At 37.9% G+C, this 20033-nt stretch overlaps 1 long non-coding RNA gene across 3 annotated transcripts in view; it reads left to right on the forward strand.

Moving 5' to 3' along the window:
- The first annotated feature begins 946 nt into the window (after positions 1–946).
- The window catches only part of LOC140705649 (uncharacterized), a 91101-nt gene continuing 72014 nt past the window's right edge, over positions 947–20033 (forward strand). For 2 of the 3 annotated variants that reach the window (XR_012085092.2, XR_012085091.2), the window contains exons 1-2: positions 4661–5536; positions 10657–10725. This is a non-coding gene — a long non-coding RNA (uncharacterized LOC140705649). Of the gene's footprint in view, positions 4225–4660; positions 5537–10656; positions 10726–20033 lie in introns of those variants that run through there. The other variant, XR_012085093.2, reaches the window with a different exon arrangement.

The following is a 20033-nucleotide window of genomic DNA, read 5'->3' on the forward strand; positions in this document are numbered from 1 at the left end:
TATGGCCGCAGCTAGGCAATCCGCCATAGATGAGAATAGGCAGAATGGACCACGGACGCCACCTGGGTTTCCATGGTTAGCGCCGGGTCCAGATGTATTCCCAAGCTGCGGACCTCACTCTTTGGGGCAAGGGTCGTCCCTCCAAAAGAAAGGGAGTCACCTATGTCCCACTGACGGGAGGGCCACCCACCCTCAAGACCTCCGTCTTGTCCGGGTCCAGCCTCAATCCATTTGACTGCATCCATTCCAGTACGGTGTCCAGGTAGCGCTGGAGGGACTGGACGGCATCCACTGAAGTTGGAGTAAAAGAGATGTAGAGCTGTGTGTCATCAGCGTACTGGTGACACAATGCCCTACACCCTCTGATGACCCCGCCCAGTGGCCTCATGAAGATGTTAAACAGCATTGGGGAGATGATCGACCCCTGTGGAACCCCACAATTGAGACTCCACAGGGCCGAGACATTCTCCCCAATCTGCACTCTCTGGGGGCGGTCCTCCAGGAAGGAGCGGAGCCAGGCAAGTGCCAGGCCACCAACTCCCAACTTGGAGAGCCTCCCCAGGAGGATACCGTGGTCAACGGTATCAAAGGCAGCTGAGATGTCGAGGAGGACCAACAAGAACACATTGCCCCCATCGGCCTCCCTCAACAGGTCATCCAGCAGTGCGACCAGTGCCGACCAGCTGTGCATAGACCTTTCTCTTCAGATAAGCTTTCTCTCAGTAACTGGCTGCCTGATGAGATTTTTAATAGATTTTTGTACCTTCCTGCTTTGAATGTGTTTTTAGTATTGCTTTAAAAAAAAATTCTTAGAGTGGAATTTGTTTTATCCTTTTAAATATTTGTATACGTTTTAGCTTTAAGTTTGGTCTTTTAATAATGTAAGCTGCCTACTTTTTAAGGAGGAAGGCAGGGCTAAATAAATAAATAAATAAATAAATAAATAAATAAATAAATAAATAAATAAATAAATAGAGAGAGAGAGAGAGAGAGAGAGAGAGAGAGAGAGTTGCAGATGGGTTTGAGGTTGCAGGGTAAGGGTGGAGGGGACTTTTTGATCTGTCATCCAGTCTTTGACAAGTACAGTATGTTTGTTTTAGGGTCATCAGTTTTTCACAATTTGATTGGTACCTAAAGACTATAAAAAGATGATTTGCAGGCCAACCAACATATTTTCTGATGTTTTGGAGAAAATGGGGAAAAGGTGCAGAAGAATTATACATGCTATAAAATTAAAAAGTAACTTTCCAAGGGAGGAACAGACATCCAATTTTCAGCCACAAAAATTGTCACCCTTTACATAAACATCCACTTGGTTTTTCAATCTTAGAAGTGCCTTATATGGAAGTAAATTCAGATTACTGCCATTCTTCCAATGTAATGAAATCAGTCACAAAATGGGATTAGAATATAGCACTTCCCAAGTGCTTTATAATTATTTAGGCATTTAAGCCAAGCCATTATGAAGCAATCAGTTACAAGTGCAAAGCAAATCCTTCTGTGATGCTGTTGAGCAGGAAAGAAAAATAAAAATTAAAAATGGGGAAGGAAAATTACTCCTCCAAGGGAACTATTTTTTATATTCATGTTCTCTTGATATGACAGCTATTGTCTTTTCCAAATATTTCCACTCAAAAGCAGCCTGGCCTATCTGCAATGTATAGATTCCACCAAAACCTCACCTGGTCAACTCCATCTATTTGTCACCTGCCATACAGTTCATGAAATTTGTTTATAGCCAGCTGAGAAAAAGATATATAAACTCACCCACATGAGAAAGATGTTGGATTTATAGACAACTGACGAATGAGTTTGGAATGAGAATGTGTATGAGAATAGCCTACAGTGTGTCATTATGCCATGACATGAATATATGACATCTACCCCCAGCTGATGCTGGAGGCAAATGAGCTATGCTGCATCCACTGGAGTAATTTCTCATCCCTGAGGTTTCTCTCTTCATTTTTCTTTCTGAAACAATATATAATAAAACATACATTTTACAGCCTGATCCTAACACTTGCTGCATCAGCAAATAAACTTCAGCTCATAGCACACATACTTTTGGTTCATGGTACTCTGGCTGACAGTTCAAAGCTAGCTAGTTCAAAGAAATAAGGACTTAGGGCAGAAAGAGACACATTTGAATATAACACCCATCTTTTGCACAGTCTAGGTTTGCTTCTCCTTGCATCTTTGCTTAAAGATCAAGTTGCGAAAGTGTAAAAGACTTTTGTCTGCAGAGACTATTACTGTACAATCAAAGTGGATAGTATTGGGTGCTATGTATCAGTGGCCTTACAATGGTTACAACACCGCTTAGTGGAGCAGTGCAATTTAATAAAGAAATTTAGCACCAATCTGAGACACAAATAATTACAGGAATGTAGAGACATATGTCCAGGACATATCTAGAATTATATGCTTACTTAAATACAATACACATACAACTGAATTGGAACTCCGCTGTGGTTACTGATATTTTAAGTCTTAATACTAACTCTGGGTGATTTAATTCATATAAGCATTACCAAGTTCATTAAAAAAATTCTCTCCCCCTTGAATTTTGAGCATGGGTAGGCAGAAAATTGAAGAGAGAGATAAAAGAAGGCAAGGTTAGGAATTTATTGAGCAAATCTTATATGAATGAAATGTTTTCATCACAGAATTAAAATTTCTAGCTGAATTTTTTTTCAAACACAACTGGTTCCCCCACACACACACACTCTAACCTTCTCTTTTCCGTCCTGCATAGCTGTGCATAGAGGATACACAATGTCTATTTGCATTTTTAGATCTGAGATTTCAAAGCTGACATTGCTACCTCTTTCAGAAGAAAAACCTGGATCACCTGAATTGAGAAGTATCCTGAAACTGCATTCTTCCTGGACAATTTATTTCTCTATTACTTTGTATAATCAAGTTGAATTAAATAGAGTGTTATGCTTTGGAAACAAAGATAAATTAAATATTAATGCTGTAATCTATCAATTACAGTGATGCAACTAATGGGTCAAAATGGCTTTGTGTGAACTTTTCAGGATGGATTAATAATATAATGAATGTTGTATATTCACAATTACAGCAGGAAATAAAATATTGTTTTAGTTAATCCCCTCATTTTCACTGATGGTAACTGGTAAAGCGACAATATGAATATTCATTGCAGTCTTTTATAATGTGGGGCCTACATAGGTAAAGCAAATATTAACAAGCCATTACAACTCAGAAAAATCTAAGGGAATCAATTTTTAGAAATCTTACTAATTTTCCAGAAAGCATTTTTATGCTGAGAACATTAGTGGCTAAAGTATAAATTCTAATCTTAGAGTCATTTTATATATTGCAGCCCCTTTTCACAATGCTGAAAAGTGATTCTCTACATTGTGGTGGTCTACAAGAAAACTGGCTCTTTACAACAGGAGTTGGGAGCTTACTGGAATGTAAATAATTGCATGTATTGCCTCTACAGCTGTTATAGCTGCCATTAGGGAAATGAAGCCCCAGTGTGAAGATGCTTCATATGACTGAATAAAAAAATTAGAGAAAAGGGAATTCAGGTATTGCATGTTGGTCATGTTGTATTGCTATCCCAAAATACTTTTCAGTAGCTAGCATGTGGATTTCTATTATCCCTAAGAGTATTATTTTAATGCAACAGCGCTCCAAATAACATCATTCTGAAATATTACAGTGGCAGTATTACAAATGCTTGCATTTAATATGTAGGTCAAGCTGGCATTTTCAGACAAGGGCTGACTGCACTTCTGGTTGAGGATTAGCCATAGTCACAGCTGGGACTCTAAGATGACAAAATGCAAGGGTTCTTTCTATCTTTGACACCTAAACAGATGTTGGAAATAGCCTTTAATTAGAGCTGAAAACATATTAGTGTTGCAGACAGGTGACTGAGGCAGTTTATCTGTGCTTGTGAAACAAGACTTGAAATGCTATAGTTAAATCGCAGAGACTAAACAAAGACAGCTAATCTGCATGATTGAGAAGAGAGACTCTGATACTCTGATTGGTTAAGAACTTTTTTTTATTCCAGTCACAGGCTATCTCTAACATGTGCATCCTCAGTGCTGATCTGACTGCCACTCTGGTCTCAGGTATGAAGGTTTGTTAGCAAATGCCTTCAGGTGCACCTCTTCCTATATAAGTGGGCCCATGTGGATGAACCCTAAAAATGTCCTAGATGGTGGCAACAATGCCAGTTCTTTGGTAGGTGCTGGGAAGGGGTGGGTTGTCATTTTAAGTTTTCATAAACTCCAAATTGAACTCAGAACCCTGCCAGAGGTAGAGCAAGTTAAAAAGTGAGAGAGGTTAACACATTGATCCCCTTTTCCTCTAATTCTTGCAACAACATATGTCACCTTTGAGTAGAAACTGCTGTTGCACTTATTCTGGCTTCCTGATGAGAAGGTTTGGGGATGGTTAGCATTTTTTTGTAATAAGTACCTTTATGTGCCAACATCATATTCCATTACATGTGCAAGTGCAGAAACCGAAGCACCTTTAAATGTTGATATTACCACATTTAAAGCCTTCTGCCACTTTAAAGACTAACAAATGTTATCTGAATAAATAGTAACAAGCCCCAGATGAAGACATAACCTATCTTGGATCATACCCTACTTATCAGATTTGTAAAATGGGGTGGAGACAGTGAAACTTTGTTTGGCTTTCTTAAGAGCCAGCTAAATTTTGGCTTTTTTGACAGCATGTTATAGTGGTGAGAATGATAGACTATGAAATTCACTTGGTTACTTTACATCGGCCCTGTTGTCTCAGTCCAAACAATTTCATAGAGTTGCTGCTAAGACAAGTGCAGTTTTCAATATTGCAAACCATTATTTCTAATCACAGGGTGGCTTTGTTAAAGCATTAACCTGAAGTTTCCCACTTCCTGAAGTTGAGGCACCTTTCTTTCTTTAATTTGTTTTATACCCTGCCCATCTAGACAGATAGTCTGTCTCAAGACTGTGATGGAGGAAGGCTCAGGAAACCTGGCTTCAAGTCCTTGCTGAGCTATAAAAACTGACTGCAGTGTAGGGCTGATAAAACCAACCAAATATCTCACTTATCTTAAAAATCCTATTAAAGTTGCTATTATTCCATCCTAAGATCTCAGGGCAGAATACAAAAATAAAAACTTAAATATTTAAACATATATAAACATAAATATTTTTAAAAAATTTTTAAAACATTAAAAGCTGCATAGTCCTTTAAAACCAACAACAATTAGGTGGAGTCCAACTTGACAAAAGGTAGCACACAGGCTGTTAAGAAAACTGCTCTCTTTAGCCAACACCTGCAGGCCTGTCCCTGCCTTTCCTCTTTCTGTGGAAACAGAATTCACCACATTCCAATCACGGGAAGACAAGCAAGGACCACCCTTTTAATCTAGTTTACTTCCAGCGGAGAAGGGGAGTGGTTGTTGTGTTGTTTCTTCTTGGAGGAGGGCGTAAGGGGCTGTGTAGCTGTGAAACATTGAAGGAAAAGAAAAATCTTCCAGGAAAAGTCATGCCTAATAGTAAGTGGTAAGGCATCCCTCGCTCTCCAGGGCAATTCAAAATAGAGTCATCTGTTTATTCTTCCTGGATAAATAACTGGCATTATTTTATAACTAACATGATACCGTTTTATTATTTTTAAAAAAATGTTTACAGAAGGAAGTTTTACTATAAATCTTGCATATAGAGCCAATGCCAGAAACTCCATTTTGTGAAGCAGAATATACTCAGTTTACTATTCTTCCAAGTGGAGCCTTCAGGCTGCAGGCCTGCACTTATTTACCTGGAAGGAACTACAGTAATTTAATTCAGTGAGATTTAGGATTTAAGTGCCCTGTAGGCTGCTCCTCATGTTTCAAAATCTGTTAATTATTTTGTTCCTCCCTTGCCTGAGTTTTTATCTGCTTGTAAATTTAGTAATTGAGAACAAAGATTCTTATTATGTATACTGCTCTGAGTGGTATCCCCCCCCTCAAAAAAAAAAGAAAGAAAGAAAAGAAAAGAAAAGAAAGAAAGAAAGAAAGAAAGAAAGAAAGAAACAGATTGCCTGATAAGCAAATTGTGTTCCTTTTTTTAAAAGCAGAGCTCAGAAAAATACCTTTTTAAGAATAATGAATATAATAATTTGCTGAAGCAATCCATAACTGAGCAGGTGCTCTTTTGGTTGCAGAGTATCCTCTTACCATGGCAAGATTGAGCTGGATTTAGCGTGTCATTAAGTATTTTCTTCTGTAAATTTACCTCTGAAAATTTACTTAATAGTTTTGGGATTATTGTTTATATAGAACCAAGTTTACAATAAATGGTTGATTTGTATCCTGCCTTTTTAACAGAAACTGCAACCAAAAGTGTCTTAAAATCTTTTAAAATGCAGATTTTAAAAGATACCTTAGGGACGTGGTGGCGCTGTGGACTAAACCGCAGAAGCCTGTGCTGCAGGGTCAGAAGACCAAGCAGCCCTAAGATCGTAAGATCGAATCCACGCGACGGAGTGAGCTCCTGTCGCTTGTCCCAGCTCCCGCCAACCTAGCGGTTCGAAAGCATGCAAATGCAAGTAGATAAATAGGGACCACTTCGGTGGGAAGGTAACAGCATTCTGTGCCTAAGTCACACTGGCCATGTGACCACGGAAGATTGTCTTTGGACAAATGCTGGCTCTATGGCTTGGAAACGGGGATGAACACCGCCCCTTAGAGTCGAACACGACTGGACAAAAATTGTCAAGGGGAACCTTTACCTTTACTTTTTAAAAGATACCTTATAAGTATTGAGACATAATTATATCACTTGTCATATTAAAGCAGAATATAGTTAAAAGGATTTAATAGGCTAGATTAAAATAAAGTAGCACATCCTTAAATGTCCCTGCCCTTAGTGTTAGTTGCCAGTTAGTTGCTATCTAATCTACCTGTTTATTGTGTGCAAGCAAAAGAACAAGAAAGTTTTTTTCTCTTGTACAGTACCTGCAGTCTGCTTTCCTACTGTTTGTTTTTTGGTTGGTAATATGGAGGCCAAAGCTCTATCTCATCGCAGTTGTTAAGTGGATGTAGTTACTTGGAAAAATAAAGGCATTTTGCACATGCCTTAGAATACTCTTGTAATCAGATTATATTAACTTTGACAAAGTCAGCTGTATCTAGACTGCATGCCCTTGTCTTTAAAAGCAGCTACCCTTAATAATCTGTATCACTTATGTTTAGTCATCCTATCTATCTATCTATCTATCTATCTATCTATCTATCTATCTATCTATCTATCTGTCTGTCTGTCTGTCTGTCTGTCTGTCTGTCTGTCTGTCTGTCCTTCCTCTTCCTTGTTATCATTCATTTTTATATGGTGCTTATCACTGTGTTAGGAAATGTAAAAACATTTTTAACCTCTGTTATATCTTTGGTTTTGTGGAGGTGAAAGAACTGCAAACTAATGACTAATAGAATTGAGAACTGAAAAAGAAAATCTTAGCATACTATTTGTGCAAATATCTATCTTTTTAAAACACACATACATGCATTTTCTTGAGGTATAACAATCTGCTTAGATACATAACTGTACAGCAATATCTATTAGTAGAAAAATCAATGCTGGGTAAGTCTGAATTTTTGTTAAAAATTCATGGCATCCCATTTAAATAGCAAAATAGCCTATATGTAACCTACTCAAAAATGTTGATTCTGTGCATTTCAGTAGAAGTAGCACAGTATTCACTGCAGGGAATATTCTTAGTATATCAGAAGCTCTTATGATGATGTATTACATGTTGTCATGGTATAAGGCATTGTACCAACATGGTAAGACACCGTCCTTGGCCTAAGGGTATTGTCATCTCAATCAGAGAGAGAATAGATTTCAAGTGTGTGAAACATCAAGGGGAGAATGATATTTGAAGCCTCTGCTGAATGAGGAGAAAAAACAGACCTCTGCACCAAGCTGAGGTGGTCATTCCTATTATACTGTGGTTCACCACATGTACTTGAGTTTGTCTTCAGGTGATAGATAAGAGACTAATCATAGCAGCTGTTGCTGCTATAAAATATTATAAAATAGGCTATCCACATCAGTCTGGTATTGTATATGTTTTGGCTGATCATACTAACAAAGAGACAGTAAGTGAGGTACTTATCTGTAGTTTAGTAAGATGTTTACGTGTCATGTCATGTTTTGCAATTGACTATTATGCCCCCCCCCAGCATTTTTGTAACTTAACTAGCACTATTGGGTGTTTTAGTTGGGTGTCAAGCTCAGGAGAAATAAATCTACACTTTTTGTTATATAAGCAGTGTTTTTTTACAGCTAGTTACATTAGATAGGCAACATGCATAATAAAATATTGTCCAAGCAGGCTGCTAAAAAATTAGAGGTATAATTTAGTAGTTACTCTGGATCACCTAATAGTGCAGTCCAGCAGAAAAGTACATCATGGAGAAAATGATAATAGAAACATAAGAATAAAAAAGGAAAGAATATTTAGAATTCCATCACAAAGCAGCAGAATCCTGTAAAACATGTCAAACTACGAATGCTATAAATATAAATAAATACTATTCATAGAGTGAGTCTTACTTTTGTTAACGTCCATCATCATCATCTTCCACTCAAGCTGGTAAAATGTGAGCTGGATCCATTAGGTGTGTTTGTAGCTGGTTGATAGGGTGTAACCAAAGAATACCTATTCTTAGTTTCTTACCATCCTGGACTGAAGTGACAAGCATAGTTCTGGTACCATTCTGTCTTGGATTTAGTGTTATCCCATGTCTTTCTGAAAGATGAAGGAGCAGATATTATGCTTATTCAATATGCGGATAATATCAAACTGCAAGGGGTAACTGTCATAAGACAGAATCAGAATTCAAATTGTGTAACAGATTGGAGAACAGGACAAAACAAAGAAAACTAGTTTCAGTAGAGAAAAAAGTAACACTCAACATTTAGGCAGAGAAATCAAAGATACAGATACAAGGTGGGTGACATTTGTGTTGGCAGTAGTGTATAAAAGTTGTATCGCCCCATCTTGGAATCCTGGTACAGCACAAGCTAATGAATCAGTAGTGTGATGCAGATGCAGTGCAAAGCATATTTAGTGAACCTCTAATAATAATCATGTACCAAGTAAAGTCTGACGTATGATAACTCTTTCCAGGTAGAGAATATTCAGAAGTAGTTTATCATTCCCTTCATCTGGGGGTGCTTTATGATTGTGTAGCTTCCGAAGGTCATAGAGGCTGGCTCTACTCACAGGAGCCACAGTGGTGAATTCAACTCTCAACCTCTGGCTGCACAACCAGATGCTTAAACCACTGAACTTTCTAGCCAGCATTAACTAAGGTATTGTGTTCTGATTAAGAGAACTAATAGTGCCAATCTAACTTGTTTTAGTCAGACTTCTCCTGGAATACTTTGTCCATTTTGGGGTATTACAGTCTATAAAGGATATTGGCAAACTATAACATGGCAAGAGAAGGGCACAGGATGGCAAAGCTCTTGTGGAACATGCACTCCATTATTAAACTACGGCTACCTTCCATGCTATTTTCTATGCTTAGATGTGTGCTGGAATTGAAACATTTGTACAATCCTATGAAAGTTATCCATGTGAAAAAGTTGGTTATATGAAATAAGTAGAGTAGGGATGTACAAATCAGCTGTACTCATTGGATGGGGAAGGCAGGAGGGTGTGAAGTTGCTGGACTCATATTCACTAGGGTTTGAAGACATTGTCTGGGAGAATACTACGATTTTATTGCTTGTTATTTTCTAGTACATTAAACTGTAAAGAACTCTAAGTAAGGTGGTACAGATTTTACACAATTTTAGTTAATATCTTAGTAAAGTAAATGAATGATGAAAACTGAATTCCCCTCTCATTTGTGATTATTTAGGGCATCTCTTTGATAAGGTTGATATCACCAGTGGATCCAAAGAAGCTCCTTCTACTATAATTGCCAAGCTGTGTTACAATTAAATATGTTGGTGGTTCTTTGAAGAAAGGGAAAAAAGATTCCTCTTATCCCAATAATTCATCCATTCATTCATTCCAAAATGCTTTTCTTCCCTCTTTGTTTACTGAACAGAGTTCATTTCAGAAGCAACAAAGCCAGCATCTGTTTTAATAACTTGTTCAGAACAGCTAGCAGATTTCACTCCACCCTATATAGCAAGGTTAACTGCCTGTGAAGCAACCCCGCCTGCTTAATTATTTTTGTTTATGTACTTACTGAAGCAATATTGGAGTTAGTAGTTGTAAAAACAAGGAAGAAAGTGTTTTGAAAACATATCTTTTAAACAGCTTGATAGATATCTATGAGGTAAAGAATACCAAATACGTAATTGTTCTGTGTGACTGGGAGCAGTCATCTCAACCAAGGTAGAGCTGTTTTATCACTCTGTTTCTCATCTGTTAATGATCCTGTATGGTGGCACATATAAGACCATTGGGGTCAGGTGGCCATATACTTACAGCTGATGAGGGACTAAAGGAGACAACCCAAATCTTACGGGGTGGCCCAATAAGAGAATTGTAGATGAAGCAGAAGAAAAGATGCCTTGCTGCAGCATTTGTAATGGTCTTATAGCTGGCAGAAAATCAACAGCTATATGCACCATATGTGCTGATAGTGATTGACTAGTTGGTATCTTTTTACAGCCATTGACACAATTTTGGAGATAAGAAGATTCAGAGATTGGAGAAGCAGTATTTGAAAGCTCAGCAAAGGTAGGATTAAAGGTTTAACTTTAAACATAAGCTCGAAACAGCTTGAAAATAAGGCTTAATATGAATAGTTTTATTTTCAAGTCTGACCTTACAGCTGAGACTGAAAATTTGTCTTGTAGTCCGATTTTCACCTTTGCTTTTAAAACACTGACATAATTTCCTGAAAAATTACATTCACTATACTATCTAGGATTGCCTCAGAATTTAACAAGATGTGAAATTGCACTGGAAATGCAGGCATTCAGTGGATATCGTCAATGTTCTCAAACATTCTGCTGAGCTACCTACAACAGGATCTGTTTTGGTTTTTTGGTAGAACTAGAATGATGGTTGTATCTTATTTTCAGGATGAGCTCACAGCTCTTCAATGCAGATATCTATACTCTGTTACCTCTACCAAGAAGATTTCTTAATTACTGCAGTTAAATTTCTTTGTTTTAAATGGCCAGAAGTCAATTTCGCTGATAGTTTTTAAAACAATTGCATATTAGAAATTCTTGCCAAGCCAATGAAGATCATTCAGAAATCTGCCAGTACATTGCACTTTATTTTCTATGGAGTGTGATGTAAACATTTCTGATGGAAGGAGGTCTTTATCTTATTGCTAAAGATACTGTAAAGAAATTGTGAAATCCTTCCATGTGAGCCAAAGGGTGAACTTTGGGGAAGCTCTTCCAGCTTATAAATAGAGCTATGCTAGAAGTACCGCTGAAGAATTGATGCTTTTGAATTGTGTCATATATTTGAAAAGTGCAATCATAACTCCTCTGTCTTCTTTTCTCAAGACTAAACATGCCAGTTTGTTCAGTCTTTCCTCATAGGGCTTGGTTTCCAGTCCTCAGATCATTCTTGTTGCTCTCCTATGAAGTAGACTATATTTCTGTTAATGCAGCCTAAAATAGCATTTGTTTTCCCTTAGAAATTTGCACTTTACCTGTTAAATTTCATTCTGTTATTTTAAGCCCAGTGTTTGAGTCTATCAAGGTCTTTTTAAATTTTGTTTCTGACTTCCAGAGTTTTAGCTATTCTACCCAATGTTGTGTCATTCAAAAATGTGAGAAGCATTCCCTACACCTCTTCATCCATTTAATAAAAATGTTGAAAATCACCAGGCCCAAGATTGAGCCTTGTGGTACCCCTCTTGTTACCTCCTCCCAGTGTGAGAGAGAACCACTGATAAGCATTCTCTAAGTACTATTCTTTTACCAACTATATATCCACCTGACAGTTGTTCTATCCAGCCCACATCTAGTTAGCCTACTAATCAGAATATCATGGGTACTTTGTCAAAGTCTTTGCTGAAGTCAAGATATATTATGTCTATAGCATTCCCACAGTCTGTCAAGGAGATTATCCAATTAAGAAATGAAAAAAAAATCTGGCAGGATTTGTACTTGACAAATGTGTGTTGCCCTCTACTTATTACTGTATTGATTTATTCAGGGTCCTTGCAGAGTGGCTTCTTTATAATCTGCTTCAGAATTTTCCCTCGAATTGATGTCAGGTTGACTTGCTTGTAGTTCCCAGGTTCCTCCTTTTTGCTCTTTTTGAAGATACAGTGGTGCCTTGTTTAACGATGTTAATTGGTTCCAAAAAATCCATCGCTATGGGAAACATCATTAAGTGAAACACCATTTCCCATAGGAATGCATTGAAAACAGGTTAATCCGTTCCAATGGGAACAGATTAACGTCCTTAAGCGAAAATCCCCATAGGAAACATCGCTAAGTGAAACAATGTTTCCATTGGATTTCAATGAGGGAAAAAACAAAAAATCACCAAAAATTAACGAAGACTCAGAAGAAAGCCAAACTAAGTGTGCATAGGTTTCACAAGGTGGACTAACTACTCCAGCCATTTAAAACATGTTCCAAACATTGTAAGACACTTAAAAATTAGCAAACACGGACATCGTTAAGTGAAATTCCCCCATAGAGAACATCATTAAACGATGCTGAAAATTCCTCAAAGAAACCCATCACAAAGCGAATACATCGTTAAATGAAGCAATCGCTAAGTGAGGCACCACTGTAATGGTGTTAACCATCATCTGACACTTCTTCCATCCACCATGATTTACAGAATTTAATGGACAGTGTTTCTAAGATTTTTTCAATCAGTTCCATCAATACTCCTGGAGATAGTTCTTTTAGCCATGGAAATCTGAACTAATTCATCAACCGCAAACCGCGATCCTACTGCCTCCCATTATTCTTTACGTTTGCTTGGAGAGTCATAGGCTGTCTTTTGGGAAAAGACCTGAGCACTTCTGCCTATTCTTTGTCATCTTGTGATGATTCTTGATCATCTCTCCCTTTTTTGATTCTCCCACATAGTCACTTCAGACTTCATCTCATTCTTTAAACTTTCAGCATTTATTAACTTTGGTCCAACAGGGACATTTGCAATTGTTTCAGTCATCAGCTTCACTTTTTCCTCTAACATGGAGAATAAAGCGTTCCAGGAACTACACCTGACAGTTCTTTCTTGCGTCCATCCTCTAACTTAGAGGCTTCCATAATACTATATTGACCAAATTACTTGAAGTTCATGCAGAAAGATAATTTCTGACATACAGTACCTATTTTTATATTGCATACATAACAAGAACTGATGAAGCCCATGCAAAGTGTGAAGCCCAGTTATTTGCAACTATGTGATCTGCAGTTTCTTGTTAGCGGGGGACTGCCAGAACAAGCATGGGGCACTGAGTGTGGAGATGTTATGCTCTGTGGTTGCAGACAGGATTCTGCCTAATAGCTTTTGGCAAAATCAGGTTTTGAATCATTAATCAGGTTATTACAAGAACAGACGGTTTGCCACAAGTGAAATTCTTATCAATTCAGGAGAAATTGTCCAACAACTCTTTATTATTATTTTAAATTTCAGGTATCCTTAAATATATGTTTCATGTATCCTTAAATATATGTTACTGTAATTGCTGTAGTCTGGTTCTATGGTTCATATCTGTGTCAAAGTGCTGCATAGTTTAAACAAGATGACCCTAGATACCTGAGATGGTTGTTGCAAAGACAAGGCAGCTTCAAATGTTAATGATATATAAAGCAGGAAACATGGATGAAATACATTTTCTGTAAACTACATTTTCTGTTTTTGTGTATTTAGTTAACATCAGACATCTCATGGGTCAGCATCCCATGCTCTTTTGCTACAGGAGATAAATGCAAGATAAATATACAAACAATTCAGGGATCAAATGATACTGGAACAGAATGAGTTGAACAGATAAGGGACAATGGTTTTATGAATTTAGTTGTAATACATTTACAACATTCTTCACCAACACTAAAATAGAATTAACTGTACATTGGCAGTCAGCAATATCTCTAATGGTCACTTGTTTGAAATTGTTGTTATGCTACATTATCTCTGCTCATGTAAAAGTAATGCCTCAGGGGAAAGACTAGAGTAAATTAGATCACTTCCTCCTGATGTGTGAATTTTTCACAAGTGTTTTTTTTTAAAAAATGTGGGTGCTTTCAAACATAAAATCCCAAATATAACTCGTAGAACTGGTTGTTCCAAGCAAGACACAGTTTGGAAAGAGTAGTGGAAATCAAAAGCTTGATGGAGAGTCACAGAGAAAAAGACTAATCTCCAAAGGTTTTAGTGGTAAAGTAGAATCAAAGGAAATATTAAGAAAAAATATTAGATAAATATAATGCATGGTTAGTAAAGGCCATCATATTTATAGATGAGCATCATGCTGCATGTAGACAGTTCAGAAATACATGGAGCATTTTATTGTGCGCTTTGTAAATGTATGCATGTTTTCTTTCTTTCGTAGAACACAATATAAAAGTACAGTTATTTGAGGCCTCAAAGCTTAAAGCCAGCACTTATATTTGGCATGTAAACAGCCAGAACTTGTGAAACTGGCAAAATAGAGGCAGAAAAGGTGAAGAGCCTAGATCCAGTTAATGTCTTGAAGTCCTATTTTTGACCAACTGCAGTTGTGAACCATTTTAAAGAAAGAGACACTCATAATGCACCATAATGATCTAAACATAATAGACTGCTATCATATCATCCTTTGGTGCCATGTTATTTCAGTATGATGACATAACGAAAATTATTCAGTTAGTTGTAAATGGAATGTACTTCTTGAACTGAATTAAAATCGAGAGTTCAGTCACTTTGACTTCATATGCTTTCAGCAGCATCTTCTGTATGATGACTTTAAACAATTGCATTTTTCCCCTTCAGCAATAACAGACGGTGAATGGTCTGGTAAATAAGACAGAATACAGCTGGTTTCATTAGCAAGTGTCATGATCACAGCCTATTTTTCTTCCTTCTGTTATGCAGCTATATATTACTTGTGAAAGAAAAAAATGTTTCTCAAAGACACATTAATGCAAAAGAACTCAACAATAATTAATAGCCGTTGTATATCTCTCTGTGCAATTCAATGTTAAAACTGTTCCAGCTGCCAAAATACAAGCTTAAATGGCTTTCAAGGGCATGCAGGCTGCATATTCAATGAATGAGTACCGGTCCATAATCAAGGGGAAGAGGAACTTTAAAAGACACGAGACTTTCTTCATCTCCCCACATCCACCCCCCCTGCCCAATCAGACACTTAAGCCATAAGGAATTCTTTGAATCAGCTCTGCATACTGACAATTCTACTTTACTGTCTCATCTGTATGGCATTCTCTTAGAATGAACAGGTAGCTAAAAGTGCTTCTTATAAATAGTTTTTTTTAATCACCAAGAGATCATGTGTTAACTTCTTATTAAGAAGCTCAGCCATGATGACTTTTGTGCACAAGTAATTTGAATTTTGTATTTGTGTTGTGTAACTCAGGATGCTATGTTGTCTGTTTCGTGTCTTGTTCTGGGAAAGGCTTTATGAATAAAGAATCCATTGATGCAAAAAGATTTTGATGGTGTTATGCTAGGCTACCATTTGTTATATTGGGTTGGTTTTTTCCCCCCAACTAGATATTGCATATGTTAATATGGAAACATTTGCAGACCTTTTCAGATAGTAGACAATAACAATTCCAATGATTTGGAATTTGGTGCACACATGCAAGCTCTCTTAAGACTTAAAAAATCTTGAAAGTTCTAGCTGAAATGTATTAACTTTTTTCTTTATCAACAAGATGCTCTTTTCTACTGTATAGTAGCGAAATAGAGAATTTATTTTAAACATCAGCTAGATAATGAGCCTCGTGGCACAGTGGTTAAAACGCTGTACTGCAGCTAAAACTGTGCTCACGACCTGGGGTTCAAATCCCAGGTAGCCAGCTCAAGGTTGACTCAGCCTTCCATCCTTCCGAGGTCGGTAAAATGAGTACCCAGCTTGCTGGGGGGGCAATGTGTAGCCTGTATAATTAAATTGTAAACCGCCCGGAGAGTGCTTGTAGCGCTATGGGGTGGTATATAAGTCCAATAAATAAATAAATAAATAAATAATAGCATTGGAAAAATCAAGTTGGAAGGTAATACAATTTTATCCATGAAGATTCTCAGTCATCCAGGTGTGGTTATCTGGAAGTTGAGTCGTGGCAACTGGACTTTTGCCAAGTATGGATGACTAGCAAAACATTTCAACCTAACAAGAAAGTCCAGTTGCTATGACTCAACTTCCAGGTAACATATTTTTATGGCTAAACCAATGTAATTAGAATGATAAGGATAATTTCCCCAATTCTATAGAATATGTGTGATATAGATATATAGACAATTTGTTAAGCTAGAATGTAAATATGTCTAGGAAGGAAAAATTTTGCTTCAGTAAACTATATTTAATGTGGATGACTATGGAGTTTAATGTACAGTTCTTCTTGAATAAAGATAGAACCAGGTCTATTCCTACTCTGTTGTCCAATATTCTGAGGTTTTAGATCAACATATGCTGTTATCTATCTCTTACTTGCTTGTGCTTCATAGTAGCTCTATTTGTATGCTTGTGACACCTTTTCACTTGGACACTCAGTAGCATTTGCCAAAACTCAAACTTAAACTGAAGAAAGTAGGAAAAACCACTGGGCTCCTAAGGTATAATCTAAACCAAATCCCTTATGAATACACAGTGGAAGTGAAGAACAGATTTAAGGGACGGGATTTGGTGGACAGAGTGCCTAAAGAACTATGGATGGAGGCTCATAACATTGTACAGGAGGCAGCAATAAAAACATCCCAAAGGAAAGGAAATGCAAGAAAGCAAAGTGGCTGTCCAACGAGGCTTTACAAATAGCAGAGAAGAGAAGGGAAACAAAATGCAAGGGAGATAGGGAAAGATACAGATAACAGAATGCAGACTTCCAAAAAATAGCAAGGAGAGGCCCTTCTTAAATGAACAGTGCAAAGAAATAGAGGAAAATTATAGAAAGGGAAAAACCAGAGATCTGTTCAAGAAAACTGGAGCTATTAAAGGAATATTTTGTGCAAAGATAGACACGATAAAGGACAAAAATGGCAGGGACCTAAGAGAAGCAGAAGACATCAAGAAGAGGTTGCAAGAATACACAGAAAAATTATACAGTAGTGCCTCGACTTACGAACTTAGTTGGTTTCGGAATTTTGGTCGTAACTCAAAATAGTCAAAGGTTGAAGCAACATTTCCAATTGAAATGCATTGAAATGCAATTAATTGTTCCGGCTGAAGAAAAAAAATCACAAAAAAATCACTGCAAGGCCGATTGGAAATGTGATTAATCCATTCCAAGTGAAGGGGAGGGAAAGAAAAACAAGCAAAGCATGCAAGACCCATCAGAAACGCAAAAAAAAAGCAAAGCCCATTTCTGTTGGCCCATCATCCTAGATGCTTGGAAATGAGTTTCATGATTAGGTGGTGTCAGAATGAGTGGCATCACAGTGTGGTCTCTCAAGGATTCAGCTGATGTTTGTAGGGAGGCCAAGCTGATTTTGGTTTCCTCCCAGTTGGTATTGAGTAAGAGTATTCAGTAAGAGTATTTAAGACTTCCTTATTGGAGGATGGGGCTTCAGAATGAGTGAGGGCAGTCTTCTGAAAGGTCCCTTTCTTAGGTTTAGGTGCTTGATTCCTTGGTTGCAGAGTTGACAGAGATGCTGGGGAGAAAAGATGACTTTTTGGAACTTCTGTCTTGGTTTCCCAGCTGTTAGTGCTAGTCTCTCTTTGTGTTGAGTTTCTCTGAAGCAGGGGTACAAGAGATGTATCTGAGAAAACTCTAATAGGTGTACAGTGGTGCCTCGCTTAGAGATCGCTCCGTTGAGCGATGAAATCGCTTAGCGATGGGGTTCTGACCATCGCAAGAGTGATCGCTTAGTGATGGTCCCTATGGGGAAACATCGCTTTGCAATGATCATGAGGAAGTGATCATGGCAAAGCAACCCTTTTTAAACAGCTGATCAGCGGTTTCAAAATGGCCACCGGAAAAACAAAATGGCCACCCGCTGTGTGTCCTCACTTTAGAGGCACCGAAAATGGCTGCCTCTATGGAGGATCTTCACATAAGGTTAGTTTTGAAGCCCATAGGAACGCATTAAACACGTTTTAATGCGTTTCTATGGGCTTTTAAAATCGCTTAGCGATTAAATCGCTTAGCAACGTTTTTCCTGGAATGGATTAACATCGCTAAGTGAGGCACCACTGTAATCTGAAACTTGGCTAGAAAAGTTTTCATTTTGAATAGCATGAGTGGGATCACTGCATGTTCAAAGGAGAGTTGTACCCTCTTTTGACCCTTGGTGTGAGGAAGCCATTTAATGGTTTTTAGGTCTATTTTGTGTATTTCTGTCATTAGCAGTTGACTTAGAGAAGTTAAAACTGTCTCATGTGAGTCCCATCTCCTCCTGTTGATTGAGATAGGTGCGATTTGCAGCAAGATCTGTGTAGGCTCAAAGATATTCATGCTCCTTGCAGCCTCCCTTATGTGCTGAGCAGGTTGGAGTTGGGGTTTTTTGTGGCTCAATACTGTTGTTTTTTCCCATCTGGTTGCCTTGCATGTTTCTTTTTAATTGAGGATTTCTTAGTGCCTGGGTCAGTGATTCCGTGAGTTTCCCCAAGGCAAATTCAACTGCATTCATTTTGTGACACACCCTTTGTAGATTATTAAATATTGCAGTGATGGTTTGAGCTGTGAGCAGACAATGATCTGCTAGATGGGTGGGCAAATGTTCAATAGCAGCATCTGAAACAGGCTTAATAAGGGTATGCAGGGAGGATTCAGCGTCATGCCCCTCAGTGGTTAAAGGTGTTTCATCCCCCAATGTTGCAAATTGGTTGCTTAGGGCTATGGGGTGTCCTGCAATTATGTTACTCACTGAGCAGTTGGTTGTTAGAAGCTTATCTATTTTCAGTTGCTTCGCTGCTTTGGCTGGGTGGTAACGTGGGCTTGATCTATTACATTTATTTCCCATTCTGCCTAATTACCCTGTGTTTTAGTTCGGTAGGAGTTTGGGAATTTGCTAATTGCAGATTCAATGTAAATTGCTTTAACCACTGACGACAATCTCCAGTTAAAATATAAAATATTTAAAATGGGATTTAAAAATATTTATATAAAAATAAAAACTTCAGTATTCAGAAAAAGGCTTATTTTGATGGCGAGCAACTCGGCGAGAGTGGTTTGTTGATGGAATCGGCAGTTAAGATCATGGTAAAACAATGATAAGCAGGTGACAGCAGCTGACTCTTCAATAATAAAAGCTGCAAGCAAGAAAACTTATTTCTAAAAACTTAAAGGATAAAAGAATAAAAGCATAGAGGGTGTGGGGCTTAGAGCATGCTTGCTCTTTGTCCACCCATTTTGTTCTTGATAGTCAGATGAAGCCTTAGCGGTTAGCTGGTCAGAGTCTTATTTAGTATTTTTGTGATTTGCAGTTGGCCTCTGGTTAATTATTTAAAATGATATGTTATTCGACAGAGTTTAAAACTGGTAGTGCACAGATGGCTCCTTGAGAGCCTCACATGAGAGTTTCTTGCAGGAATGTTTAATAACAAGGAAAGACGCTAAACATTAACATTCCAGCAGTCGGCACCTTGACTTCTAGGCTCCTTGTCTGATGTTATGTGAGGGGGAGTATATTGGTTATAAAATACTGCTCAGCTCTCAGACACTGAGTGTCTGCAACACAAACTCCTCTTCTCTTCTCTAGGCTTATTATCAGCAAAGAGGCTCTCTCATAAGTAGAAGGTTCTCAGAGGATTTACCTTGTATCACCAGCTATGGCTTAAAATTTCTCAGAGCTCTGTCTCAGCACCACCAAACGCTGACGCCGCCCAACCGGAAGTCCCAAAAAGCAAAGCAGAAAGCAAGCAAACATGCAAGACCCATCGGAAATGCAAAAAAAGC

The sequence above is a fragment of the Pogona vitticeps genome, chromosome 3, assembly GCF_051106095.1.
Source record: "Pogona vitticeps strain Pit_001003342236 chromosome 3, PviZW2.1, whole genome shotgun sequence".
Lineage (NCBI taxonomy): Eukaryota > Metazoa > Chordata > Lepidosauria > Squamata > Agamidae > Pogona > Pogona vitticeps.